The 13,796-nt window shown below is 41.8% G+C and overlaps 1 long non-coding RNA gene across 1 annotated transcript in view; it reads right to left on the bottom strand.

Annotated features, from left to right (window-relative positions):
- LOC128838897 (uncharacterized) overlaps positions 1-12,085 on the bottom strand; it is a 36,255-nt gene extending 24,170 nt beyond the window's left edge. Inside the window, exon 1 of the long non-coding RNA XR_008445315.1 lies at positions 11,947-12,085. This is a non-coding gene — a long non-coding RNA (uncharacterized LOC128838897). The remainder of the gene's footprint in view (positions 1-11,946) is intronic.
- Between the last annotated feature and the right edge of the window lie 1,711 nt (positions 12,086-13,796).

Below are 13,796 nucleotides of genomic sequence, written 5' to 3'. Positions count from 1 at the left end.
TTAGTTGTCCAAACTTTTTCTTTGAGTTATTTTGAAATCTGCAGCTGAGATTGCACTCAGTGATATAGTCAATGATAATAATAGGAAAAGGGATGTTTACAGTAGAAAATCAAAACCCTTCATCTTGGCCCAAGAGCTGCGCACACTGCCAGCAGTTCACACACTAGGACAGGAAGTCCTACCCACTCAAGCAGTTTGGCAGAAAGCCCAATGAAACCGCTTTTGTTTTGGTGGGAGAGGTGACCTGCAAAGAATGTTTAAGCACCCTGCACATAAAACACAGGTTATAATGTTTTCAGGCTCCAGTACACAAGTGGGTTTACACCATTTCAAATATATATATATATATATATATATATATATAAAACTCCATCCCTTTAGAATGGCTTAGAAAAACCAGCAGAGAGTATACTGTACAGGCCATAAAAAGAAGAACAGGAGTACTTGTGGCACCTTAGAGACTAACAAATTTATTAGAGCATAAGCTTTCATGGACTACAGCCCACTTCTTCGGATGCATATAGAATGGAACATATAATGAGGAGATATATATACACACATACAGAGAGCATAAACAGGTGGGAGTTGTCTTACTAACTCTGAGAGGCCAATTAATTAAGAGAAAAAAAAAAAAAAAAAACAAACTTTTGAAGTGATAATCAAGCTAGCCGAGTACAGACAGTGTGATAAGAAGTGTGAGAGTACTTACAAGGGGAGATAGTCAACGTTTGTAATGGCTCAGCCATTCCCAGTCCTTATTCAAACCGGAGTTGATTGTGTCTAGTTTGCATATCAATTCTAGCTCTGCAGTCTCTCTTTGGAGTCTGTTTTTGAAGTTTTTCTGTTGTAATATAGCCACCCGCAGGTCTGTCACTGAATGACCAGACAGGTTAAAGTGTTCTCCCACTGGTTTTTGAGTATTTTGATTCCTGATGTCAGATTTGTGTCCATTAATTCTTTTGCGTAGAGACTGTCTGGTTTGGCCAATGTACATGGCAGAGGGGCATTGCTGGCACATGATGGCATAGATCACATTGGTAGATGTGCAGGTGAACGAGCCCCTGATGGTATGGCTGATGTGATTAGGTCCTATGATGATGTCACTTGAATAGATATGTGGACAGAGTTGGCATCGGGGTTTGTTACAAGGATAGGTTCCTGGGTTAGTGGTTTTGTTCAGTGATGTGTGGTTGCTGGTGAGTATTTGCTTTAGGTTGGGGGGTTGTCTGTAAGCGAGGACAGGTCTGTCTCCCAAGATCTGTGAGAGTAAAGGATCATCTTTCAGGATAGGTTGTAGATCTCTGATGATGCGCTGGAGAGGTTTTAGTTGGGGGCTGAAGGTGACAGCTAGTGGTGTTCTGTTATTTTCTTTGTTGGGCCTGTCTTGTAGGAGGTGACTTCTGGGTACTCGTCTGGCTCTGTCAATCTGTTTTTTCACTTCAGCAGGTGGGTATTGTAGTTTTAAGAATGCTTGATAGAGATCTTGTAGGTGCTTGTCTCTATCCGAGGGATTGGAGCAAATGCGGTTATATCTTAGAGCTTGGCTGTAGACAATGGATCGTGTGGTGTGTCCTGGATGGAAGCTGGAGGCATGTAGGTAAGTGTAGCGGTCAGTAGGTTTCCGGTATAGGGTGGTATTGATGTGACCATCGCTTATTAGCACAGTAGTGTCCAGGAAATGGACCGCTTGTGTGGATTGATCTAGGCTGAGGTTGATGGTGGGATGGAAATTATTGAAATCATGGTGAAATTCCTCAAGGGCTTCTTTTCCATGGGTCCAGATGATGAAGATGTCATCAATGTAGTGCAAGTAGAGTAGGGGCGTTAGGGGACGAGAGCTAAGGAAGCGTTGTTCTAAGTCAGCCATAAAAATGTTGGCATATTGTGGGGCCATGCGGGTACCCATAGCAGTGCCGCTGACTTGAAGGTATATATTGTCCCCAAATGTGAAATAGTTGTGGGTGAGGACAAAATCACAAAGTTCAGCCACCAGGTTAGCTGTGACATTATCAGGGATACTGTTCCTGATAGCTTGTAGTCCATCTTTGTGTGGAATATTGGTGTAGAGGGCTTCTACGTCCATAGTGGCCAGGATGGTGTTTTCTGGAAGATCACCGATGGATTGTAGTTTCCTCAGGAAGTCAGTGGTGTCTCGAAGATAGCTGGGAGTGCTGGTAGCGTAGGGTCTTAGGACAGAGTCTACATAACCAGACAAGCCTGATGTTAGGGTGCCAATGCCTGAGATGATGGGGCGTCCAGGATATCCAGGTTTATGGATCTTGGGTAGCAAATAGAATACCCCTGGTCGGGGTTCTAGGCATGTGTCTGTACGGATTTGTTCCTGTGCTTTGTCAGGGAGTTTTTTTAGCAGATGGTGTAGTTTCTTTAGGTAATCCTCAGTGGGATCAGAGGATAATGGCCTGTAGAATGTGGTGTTAGAGAGCTGTCTAGCAGCCTCCTGGTCATATTCCAATTTATTCATGATGACGACAGCACCTCCTTTGTCAGCCTTTTTGATTATGATGTCAGGGTTGTTTCTGAGGCTGTAGATGGCGTTGTGTTCAGCATGGCTGAGGTTATGTGGCAAGTGATGTTGCTTTTCCACAATTTCAGCCTTTGCACGTCGACGGAAGCAATCTATGTAGTAATCCAGTCTGTTGTTTCGACCGTCCGGAGGAGTCCATGCAGAATCCTTTTTTTTGTAGTGCTGGTAGGGAGGATTCTGTGGGTTAGTATGCTGTTCAGAGGTATGTTGGAAATATTCTTTGAGTCGGAGACGTCGAAAGTAGGATTCTAGGTCACCGCAGAACTGTATCATATTCATGGGTCTGGAGGGACAAAAGGAGAGGCCCCGAGATAGGGCAGACTCTTCTGCTGGGCTAAGAGTATAGCTGGAAAGATTAACAATATTGCTGGGTGGGTTAAGGGAACTACTGTTGTGGCTGCTTGTGGCATGTAGCAGTTTAGATAGTTTAGTGTCCTTTTTCCTTTGTAGAGAGGCAAAGTTTGTCTTGTAAATGGCTTGTCTAGTTTTTGTAAAGTCTATCCATGAGGAAGTTTGTGTGGAAGGTTGGTTTCTTATGAGAGTATCCAGTTCTGAGAGCTCATTCTTAATCTTTCCCTGTTTGCTGTATAGGATGCTGATCAGGTGGTTTCGCAGTTTCTTTGAGAGTGTGTGACACAGTCTCTCAGCATAGTCTGTGTGATATGTAGATTGTAATGGATTTTTTACCTTTAGTCCTTTTGGTATGATGTCCATCTGCTTGCATTTGGAAAGGAAGATGATGTCTGTCTGTATCTGTACGAGTTTTTTCATGAGGTTGATGGATTTCCATTCCATACGGCTAAATGCAGTGCCTGGACTGGGAATGGCTGAGCCATTACAAACGTTGACTATCTCCCCTTGTAAGTACTCTCACACTTCTTATCACACTGTCTGTACTCGGCTAGCTTGATTATCACTTCAAAAGTTTTTTTTTTTTTTTCTCTTAATTAATTGGCCTCTCAGAGTTAGTAAGACAACTCCCACCTGTTTATGCTCTCTGTATGTGTGTATATATATCTCCTCATTATATGTTCCATTCTATATGCATCCGAAGAAGTGGGCTGTAGTCCATGAAAGCTTATGCTCTAATAAATTTGTTAGTCTCTAAGGTGCCACAAGTACTCCTGTTCTTCTTTTTGCGGATACAGACTAACACGGCTGTTACTCTGAAACTTGTACAGGCCATAATCCTTCATGAGCTAGCCAGATTTTCAAGCACACCACGAATGTGTGGGCCCAGCAGTTTGTTTCTTATGCTCATTGCTATCAAAGGTTGGGCAAGCCTGTTGTTTTTGCCTAATTCCATGACTTCTGGTGGTCTAGAACTGGCAATGACATTCTAGCATCTGAAATGTAGATTAGCAGGCACTGTGATCCCAGTCTCCGGACGACCTTTTAGAGCTGATGCCTCAGGATTACTGTCACACCATGTCAGATTGCCATAAGCATAGATACCTAGGTCCACTGAGGTTGGTGACAGGTGGGCCATCTTTATGAATGAAGATCTCTACAGGGACTCTAGATTATTGGAATTATAACTAGGTAATCAAAATGTTAGGTTAATTATATTAAACATGGCAAAGATTTAAATTAATTAATAAAGGACCCGATCCTGCAAAGTGTTGAGACCCCTTGTCTTCCATGGAGCCCAGTGTGAGATTAGTGTTGAGAACCTCAGAAGGGTTTCTAAACTATCTACACCGGGTCGGCAATGTTTGGCATGCGGCTTGCCAGGGTAAGCACCCTGGCGGGCCGGGCCAGTTTATTTACCTGCTGACGCAGCAGGTTCGGCCGATCACGGCCCCCACTGGCCGCAGTTCGCCGTCCCGGGCCAATGGGGGGCGGCGGGAAGCGGTGCGGGCCGAGGGATGTGCTGGCTGCGGCTTCCCGCCACCCCCATTGGCCCGGGACGGCGAACCGGGGCCAGTGGGGGCTGCGATCGGCCGAACCTGCAGCGTCAGCAGGTAAATAAACTGGCCCGGCCTGCTAGGGTGCTTACCCTGGCGAGCTGCGTGCTGAACGTTGCCGACCCCTGATCTACACTATTGATGTAAAATGTACTATGGTGAACACTAGTGGTATGGAACATCGTGGAGCCACTGATTCAATTTCCATTCATCTTTTCTTTACAGACACGTATTGAATCTTTCATATTGGCTGACTTCAGTTTGACACTTAACTTAAAGGTACAGTCTCAGGTCAAAATTCACATTTAAAAAAAAAAATACAGAGGACTAGATAACTGGATCTGTCTGAACTGTGCTCTCAGCACAGGTCCTGCGTAGTAGGTGAGGAAAGCGGCTGTAAATTATGATAGCTAGAATAGTCTCCTAGGGACTGTGTCGCTAGCGAGTGATTGGAGCATGCACTAGTCATGCCCACTCTGACCCATGTTTGCTCAGAAACACCCCTATGCCTGGTTGTGGGGTGTAACGGAGCATGGTAGGGCTCCCTTGGCTCCTGCTTCTGCTCAGTCCACAAAGTCACTCTGAGACCCTCGGGTTAGTAACCACTAGTAGAGTTTATTCATAGGCTTTTTCCCACCACTGTTTCACCATGTACATGGCATTTCACCATCTGCAGGAGAGAGGAAGAGCTGCCCTCCACTCCCTATCTTTTCTCTTTCTTTCTGCCCCTCCTCTTGGCATCCTCCTGAAACTTTTATACAGCCCCAGGCTAATTTGGCGGCAGCTGTCTCTGTTTCCCCAATTAGGGCCATATTATCTCCAGCCAGCTCTAATTTGTTCCCCTAAATGGGAGCTGGTGTGACAGAAGGCTGAATCAGCAACCCTTTGCCCAGCACCCTGTCACATGAGTTAGTTGATATTTTAGCCAACAATCCAGAGATTCTCCTGTATCAGGCTAATCTGACCCAGATTTTGTTACTTGTGTTATTGATGAAGACCTCTGATAAGGAATAGATGTCAAGAATAATACACTAATATTTCTTGACAAATGTCTCATGATCCTATGGACTTCCTCTTATCTTCCTTCAGTTCTGACAATCTTCCTTATCAAAGAACACTAGCTGTCTACTCTCATTGGATCTAACACCCACAATTCACATTGCTGAACTGCTGCCTTCAGACCTTCCTCCTCCCCTACTTATGCTGTTTATTTGCCAATCTAAATGAAGCACCAAAAGTAATGTATGTAGACTAGTCATGTTTGCTTTAGTCTGCAGTTAGTTTCTAAGCAGTTCCATTTTCTGCTTCTCATTTATCTGAATGATGCTGAAATGCTTGGGCTGCAAATAATAAATGTTAGTACTGCTTATCACTTTTGATATATATATGTCAAAGTGTCTTTGGAAGAGGGGTAAGTATTATCTTCATTTTTACAGATGGAAAATTGAGGCACAGAATGGTTAAGTGACTTGACTTGTCCAAGGGACACACAAGTGAGTTAGTGGCAGAGCCAGTAATAGACTAGATTCCTACTTCCTTATCCTAAGCTACTGCATGTTACTGCTTCCTTCAGGGGAATGTTATTCATTTAAAACTAGTTCCATTGATGGTATATATGATCTATAACTTTCACACACACAGTTCTAATTATGTTAGATTTGGTACAAGCTCCTATAAAAAGGGAGGGGGGGTGAGCCCTTAATTTTGGGCTGTGTCCTTTTAACTCTTTCCCCAGCCAGTGCTCAATTTTATTTTTCGCTCCCTGTAAATTATTATATCAAACTGGTCTCTTAGCTCCATTTGAGCATGAATTTGTGTTTAGGTCTTTGCATGTTTTCTCTAGCACTGTAATTTGATGTTTCAGCCAAACCACATAAAAGACATACAATCTACACTTACGTTAACCCACAGACAGTTCTTAAAATCACTTTTTTGAATTAACCTATTCAAAATGACAAGAGCTCTAATTTCAGTCTTGCAAATAGTTCAGTGCTGAGTTCTGAACCTATTCAATGACAAAAGGTCCAAAATATTAGTCAACTATGTGCATAAGCCTTAGTGCAAAGTAAATAATCTTAAGTAAAAATGTAAAATGTCAGAAGCAGAACTATGCAAACATTTCTTTGCATCGAGCTGTCCTCTCAAGGTCTAATCTGCACCCTGGTCAGGAAACATCAAGTCCCAGCCCCAGGAGGGGAGTCCAGGTTAGGTTAGTGCCCTTCTCCTTTCCCAGCAGTCCACAGCAACACTTGTCTGGTACCCTGCTGATGGCCAATCAGCATCCAATATCTTTCCAACTCCCTGTCCAGCTCACATTCACAAGGATGTCTTTTGGTTCTGGAAATACTGAGCCAACTGTGTCCTGCTAACAATGTGGCAGCTATGAGATAAGCCTTCAAAGTCATGTTCATGGACTATTAGGAGAACCCCATATATCTCTGTTCCTGGTGCCCTATCATTTGGGGTTTAGTTGTACTTTTTCACGACATACCTCTCTTTCATCACAGCTGCCATTAGATGTATTTGGCCTAAAAATAATGTGAAATCAGCGGGTAAATTGTCATTACTAATGCATTTTATGATCATATTTTTAAAATTAATATCTAGAGGTGAAATCCTGCCATTGAAGTCAATAGGTCCAGGATATCAAATCTTAAAAAAAAAAAAAAAATAGTTGCCCAAATCTTTCCCTATTTACTTTTTGTTTACAGCAGCCTCGTGGAGATTGAAACGTTATTACTAACTGGCTGCTACAGTCAATAGCACTGTGCTTTTGCTGAAGTGCCTTGTTGGTTCCCTCTTGTATAGTCCCAATGCTTCTTAGTGTCCAAGTATAGATCCATAACGAAGATATCAGATGTAAGACACATTGTGATCCAAAGCTGCTTTTGCCTTGAAAATGGTGATATGGCCCTATTGTGGCAGGCAGCAGTGTTATGGTCTAATCTGAGTGGAGGTCACCCACTTAGATCAAATGAGCACTGCATTCTCTTGTTGTCAATAAGGTTCTCAGGTAGACAATCCCTGAACATCCCTGGTAGGGAATGAATTAGTGATTAGATGAAACTGGAGCCTTTTTAGATGTTTGTTTATTTTGACAAAGAATTTTGATTTGAAGTTTCTACATAATTTAGGAATTTCCTTTCTAAGAAGTTACAGCCTTTGAATTTGTAGCAAAAGTTACATTTTGTATTTCCTCCTGTGCTTTCTGGAACTGGGACTTCATGTTGGAGGTAGGGTGAGAGTAAGTGAAATGCCCACTGTGACACTACACCCCATATTCTTCATAGTGATATTGTTATGATATGTTATGGCATAATTATGATGCATTTTGTACAAGATGGGGCATGTAAGGTATCATTAGAAAAGTTATAATTTGCTGAATATGATTATCCTATTTGTGTGCATGTATAATTTTTGTATCTGAAGTTATAAATATTGACTATGGATCTGTATTTCAAATGAGCTTATTCTGGAAAACACCTACAGCCAGCCTTTCAGGTACAACAATGGAGAAGTCAGATGGGGCTGATGGCCCATCAGCAAAGACAATGGACTGTGGAAAAACCTAACCATCCTGTGAACATTTTGGCCAACCTGTAAGCAATGGCTGCTATAACATGGCAAGGGCATGTGACCAGACCACATGTCTCTGGACTCCATCTTGGATACCAGTGTTTTTCCACAAACTGAGTTGGGGACAATGGGTTTCCACGATATGCTAAAGCTATATAAGGCAGGGAGTGACATCACTGGTTATTCTTCACTCCCCCACAACTGAACACTTGGAAGCTCCTAAGGAAAAGGACTTGAAATGGGGGTGGGGATCCCAACCTGCAAAGTAAATGCAGCTTGTCCCTTAAGAAGATGCAAGCCTGCTTATACCCCAGCAGTCAAGGTAAGAAACTGCTAATTCATATCCAATATATCTAGTATGTTAAGTTTAGTTTGCCTTTTTGCTAATTTGCTAGGTAATCTGCTTTGATCTCTTTGCTATCACTATAATCACTTAAAATCTATCTTTTGTAGTTAATAAACTTGTTTTTGCTTTATCTAAACCAGTGAGTTTGAATAAAGTGCTTGGGAATCATAGCTCAAGGTGCAAAGGCTGTTGAATTTCCTCTCTAAGGCAAACTGGATAATAAATTCATACTGGTCAGGATTCCAACCAGGGCAGGATGGTACAGCTCTGGGGTGCCAGGCTGGGAAGCTAGTGGTTATCTTGGCTGTGGCCTCTCTGTTGTTGGTTCATGCAGTGGCTGGTCAGAAAGCCTGCATGTAACTGCAGCTGGGTGTGTCCTTACCTGTATGAATGCTCATGAAAGACAAGTATAGGACCAAGAGCGGGTCTGCAGCTTGTCACAGCAGCACGGTGTGAGGGGGAGCCCAGGTTGGTGAGTCAGATGGCTCAGTGGAACCCCAGTTCCAGATGGCACCCCGGGGGGAACCCGCCACACCCACCTCTCCCCAAAGCAAATTTTAAAGCTCTCAAGAAAGTCAACATTTAAACTTTCTATTGCTGGAGAGAGAGGATTTTTCTCTATGAAATTCTTCTTGCATAAGAGTATTTGGGTATTAAACCAAATAAATAAATAAAATAAAAATTAAAGTATTTATTCTTTGTGCATATGGATTTTTTTAAACTACATGTTTTACTTAGACCAGCCCCAAGGCTTCTCAAGCTTGTTCCAGAGGCTTGGTCCTGGAAGCCCCCAGGATTAGACGGGAGCATAAAGCCCTCTACGCCCCCCTACCATAATGCAATCTTGGCCGAGCACTGCCATAGTACTCCTGGCAATCTAGCCTAATATGGGGAATATAAGGTGGGGTTTTTTTTACATCAGTAGGTGTTGGGTTGAGCCATTAATATAAATCTTTGCAACAACATTCAATGATCAGTTACTCTGAAAATCAGAGTCCAGTAAGAGGCCCTATATTTAGGCATTTTTTAGAGTTACAACAGGAATTGGAAAAACCATCTCTCATGCTGGCATGAAAGAATGTAAGAAAAGTGCATAGCTAGAATAAATGGGCATGAAAGGAGGAAATAAAACACGAGCAGCAAACCTGCTATCTCAGGAAGAGACCTGAAGTGGCTAAGGAAAATTCAAAAAGCTTCACCCAACAGGCAGTCATCAACTTCACTAAGAAATAACTGGGAATCAGGCTGTTAGAAAAACGGTAGCTGGCAACGATGTAGATATGTAAACTGCTACTTGTTTTATTAGTTTAACACTGATATATAGGAGGGCTAGAGGAAAACAAAGTGAGATGTAAAACTGCTTTGTTTATGTTAACATTTATAACGTGTCTGGGATTGTATTTCCTTGATTAATGTACAACATTTAACCTAATGAATAGCTTTAAAATTCAAGAAAAAATCCAAAAGCTTCCCCATGTTTTACACAAAAGAAAATTACAAAAGCCAGAGAACTAGTGGCTCAACCTTGCACTAGTCCCTAACGATCAACAAATTCACTGACTGTTAGGAGAAGTAAAATCAGAGTGGTGTTCTCTCCATTGAAGTGAGGGGGAGATTTTCGAAGTTACCCAACCAATTTAGGTATCCAATTATCCCCTTTATCCCTCATTGGATCCTGTTGTGAAGATACATGGATTGGGTGACTAGATGTCCTGATTTTATAGGGACAGTCCTGATATTTGGGGCTTTGTCTTGTATAGGCGCCTATTACCCCTCACCCCCGTTCTGATTTTTCATACTTGCTGTCTGGTTACTCTATATCTGGAGGATCTTGGCTTCATGGAAGAGCTGGTTTGGTGATGGATCAAGCCTGAGATTGAAAAGATCTATCATATTAGTGGTAGGATGTGATCCTCATGCAGAAAGTTCAATATACTTGTTGTACATGACAGGGGAGACTTGAGGCATCAATTTGCTGAACGCAGTAGTACCTCTAGATTAATATATTAGAGGTTCACTGAAACCTGTTTAAGATGCTCATTAGTTAATGGCACTTCTGAAAATATCCTCAGTGTTCATCCCTAGCTGTCAGGATGTTCAATGAAATTCAGTTCCGGTTGCAATGGAGCTCACTGCTCCTGCAAGTGTACACCATCACTTCTGGGACCCTGGAGATCAGCTGTCACCTAAGAGGTGGTTCAGCTGGAGCACCTGTTCTGTTAAGGGACAAATTCTGATAGCCTTAGGCTACGTCTTCACTACAGGGCGGGGGTGTCGTCAATTTAAGATACGCAAATTCAGCTACGTAAATAGCGTAGCTGAATTCAACGTATCCGAGCCAACTTACCCCGCTGTGAGGACAGCGGCAAATCGACCTCCGCGGCTCCCCCATCGACGGCGCTTACTCCTACCTGCACTGGTGGAGTACAAGCGTCAATTCGGGGAGAGATTGTCGCGTCCCGACGAGACGCGATAATTCGATCCCCGAGAGATCGATTTCTATTCGCCAATTCAGGTGGGTAGTGAAGACGTAGTCCTAGTCATGTTGGGTAGCATATTACTTCCAGAGTGGTCCTATTGACTTCACTGGACCATATGTAGAGTTAGGGAACAATGTGAGTAAGGATGTTAAAATCTGACTGTAAATGAACAGTTCAGGTGATGCAAAGAATTGGGATGTTGACACATTTCTTTTCCGTTGATATTATTTTTTCACTTTTCTATGTGTGGCTGCAGTCTTTTCCTTTCACTACCCGCATGTGGTATTGTTTCACTTTAAAATGTGAAATGTAGGAGTTGCTAATGTGTAAGTTTGTGCTTCTTTTAAAGCTACAAGCTAAAACGAACCCATTATTTTCTTTATATCCAAAGAAGCTAGTCTATTACACATAAATTTATATAACTTTTAAATGAGTAATCTTAGTTTCAGAACCTTGTCATTATTCAATCACATAAATCATACACAACCATCTAGTTCTCAATTTTTCACTGTCAAAAAAGGTTTCCCCAAAGGGCAGTGTACTTTTTAATAGACTTACTAATGCTATATAGTAGAATACCCAATGCTGTGATCCTGTCACACACACTCTGTGTGACTTATAATTGAACACTAATAGACCAACAGTTTCAATAAGTCACCTAGCAAGATTGTTTGAGATTCTGGGGACCCTTCATTTTCACAGTACTAACTGCAACTGCATAAGGGGTGCAAAACTAAGACCAGCTGTACTCCTCTAAATGAGATATTTGCAAACATGATTCTGAAAGACTGATCTGCACTGCCCATGGGGAAGTGTGTCTTTAGAAGGGTATTTCACTTCCATCCCCCACCTTCTGCACCTCAGACATAGGGAGAACTTGCGATCATCTTCAGCCTACAGAGTCCTTGCAAATTCTAGCAGATGCATATGTAAAACAGCAAAAACCCAGGACTAGCTTCAGCCCTGATTCACACTCTGACTCACTGAACTATGCACAGGGTGTACACACGCTGTATTGCCCTATTGAATTTAAATCATCTTTAACAAAAACCCCAAAATTTCGGATTTTCAGAAATCTGCATGTTCACTTACTTAAAGCTTATCTGGAACTCCAGTGTTGGGCTGGGGAATACCCCAAACCATCTTCTTTCTTATGAGATTTCTGATATTTCCCGTTTCAGTTCAGATTCTCCCAATCCTCAGAAAGTTATGTTCAGGTTTTAAATGAATAGTTTATTCCGTTCTGATTATACATCTCCAGTAACTATGCTGAACAACTGTTTGTGATATTAATCCTGTTCTGATTTCAGTGAATCTCCAGGAAGAAGATATCAAAGGAGAAAGATGATTGGTTATACACATGCTGAGCAGGGCTTTGACTGCCTATGGCATTTGGTGATCTCTGCAGTTGCCAAAGTAAAAGCAAGGAACCCAAATTACGTCCTCCCTGACTTTGTGTCAATTGTACATGATTCTTCTTTCAGCACTCAGAGGTTTCCCTTCGCCTAATCAGTCTTTAGTAAATACAAGTTCTACTGCTAATCTCCTTCTAGGCATTTTCAGCCAAGGTCAAATTTAAGGATTAGCTAGGTCAGCAAATGCCAATTGTGGTTTCCTTGTGTTGAGCCCCTCATTTGGTGAAGCACCTCATAATAATTTTCAGCAAGATCATTACCACTGTGCCCCACAGTTCATTTAACTACTGAGCATTTATACTTTAAATCTGTCATTGTTTCCAGTGTGGTCACTGGCTACTGCTTCACTGATGGAATGTCTATCATGGAAAAACAAAACGCAGTGACTTCCTTTTTTGGGTTTTAATAAGCAAAACGCAGTGACTTCCTTTTTTGGGTTTTAATAAGCAAACACATGTGAGAAATTTGATTAATTGCGTCTGAGATGGGTGACTCCTATTCATATAGCAGAGGCAGGTTTATTAGCATAGAATCACGGAAGTTAAAGATACAACAGATTCTTTATCATCCAGTTTATTTGATTGCCAGCACAGGATTGTTCCACAGTATTTAATGTTTTGATCCAGTGCAACATTAATGGGGTTTCCACCACTTCTCTTGGATGACTATTCCACAGCATAATAGTGTTAGGAACATTTTCCTGATAATCAGTCTACATTTTCCATCTGTTCATTTTAATTTTATTCCATTACCTTTAGTTATATTGACATGTGATTGGGATTCTCCAATCTCCTTGAAGGAGTTAGATCCCAGATTCCATGTAAATTTAGTGTCCTTAAGCTAATGTGAAAACCTCTGCCTAAATGACTCTTCCCCCCCTCCTCTCGTGCTTGCATCCTTCAAATATTTTTATGGTTTTATCTTCTCAACATCCACAACTTCCCAGTCACCACTTAGTTGAGCCATAATATTGATCTCTAACCTTTCATCATAAGTCAGATCCTTTGACCCCTGATCAGTTTTAATTCTATTTAATTTTCTGGTATTTTGGTATGCCCGGCTTGATCACATCAAAGGCATAGAAAGAAGGGTCTGCGTCTACAGTACATGTATGCACAATTTTTTCCAGATTGTAAATTTGGGTCCAAAAGCCTAACAATACTGTACCTTTCCTGTAGGGTGACCAGACAGCAAGTGTGAAAAATCGGGACGGGGGTGGGGGGTAATAGGATCCTATATAAGAAAAAGACCCCAAAATCGGGACTGTCCCTATAAAATTGGGACATCTGGTCACCCTACTTTCCTGTGTCATACATTTCTTTTAATTGAGCGTCAATGGTAAGAGAACATTTGACAGGTCTATAGTGTTAGACAGTGTGAACAATAGCCTAACCTACTTTAGTCATCAGACTCTGCATAATACTGTATTCTTTGCCCTTCCTTTTTAAGGATACTCTTTGACATCAGTGTGCTGCTTTTTAAGAATTTTCTTTAATGAAAACTAAGAGCCTGTCAAGGTAAGACTGG

The sequence above is a fragment of the Malaclemys terrapin genome, chromosome 6, assembly GCF_027887155.1.
Source record: "Malaclemys terrapin pileata isolate rMalTer1 chromosome 6, rMalTer1.hap1, whole genome shotgun sequence".
Classification (NCBI taxonomy): Eukaryota; Metazoa; Chordata; order Testudines; family Emydidae; genus Malaclemys; species Malaclemys terrapin.
Note: the sequence above shows the minus strand (reverse complement) of the source record. Positions and strands in the feature narration are given on the sequence as shown.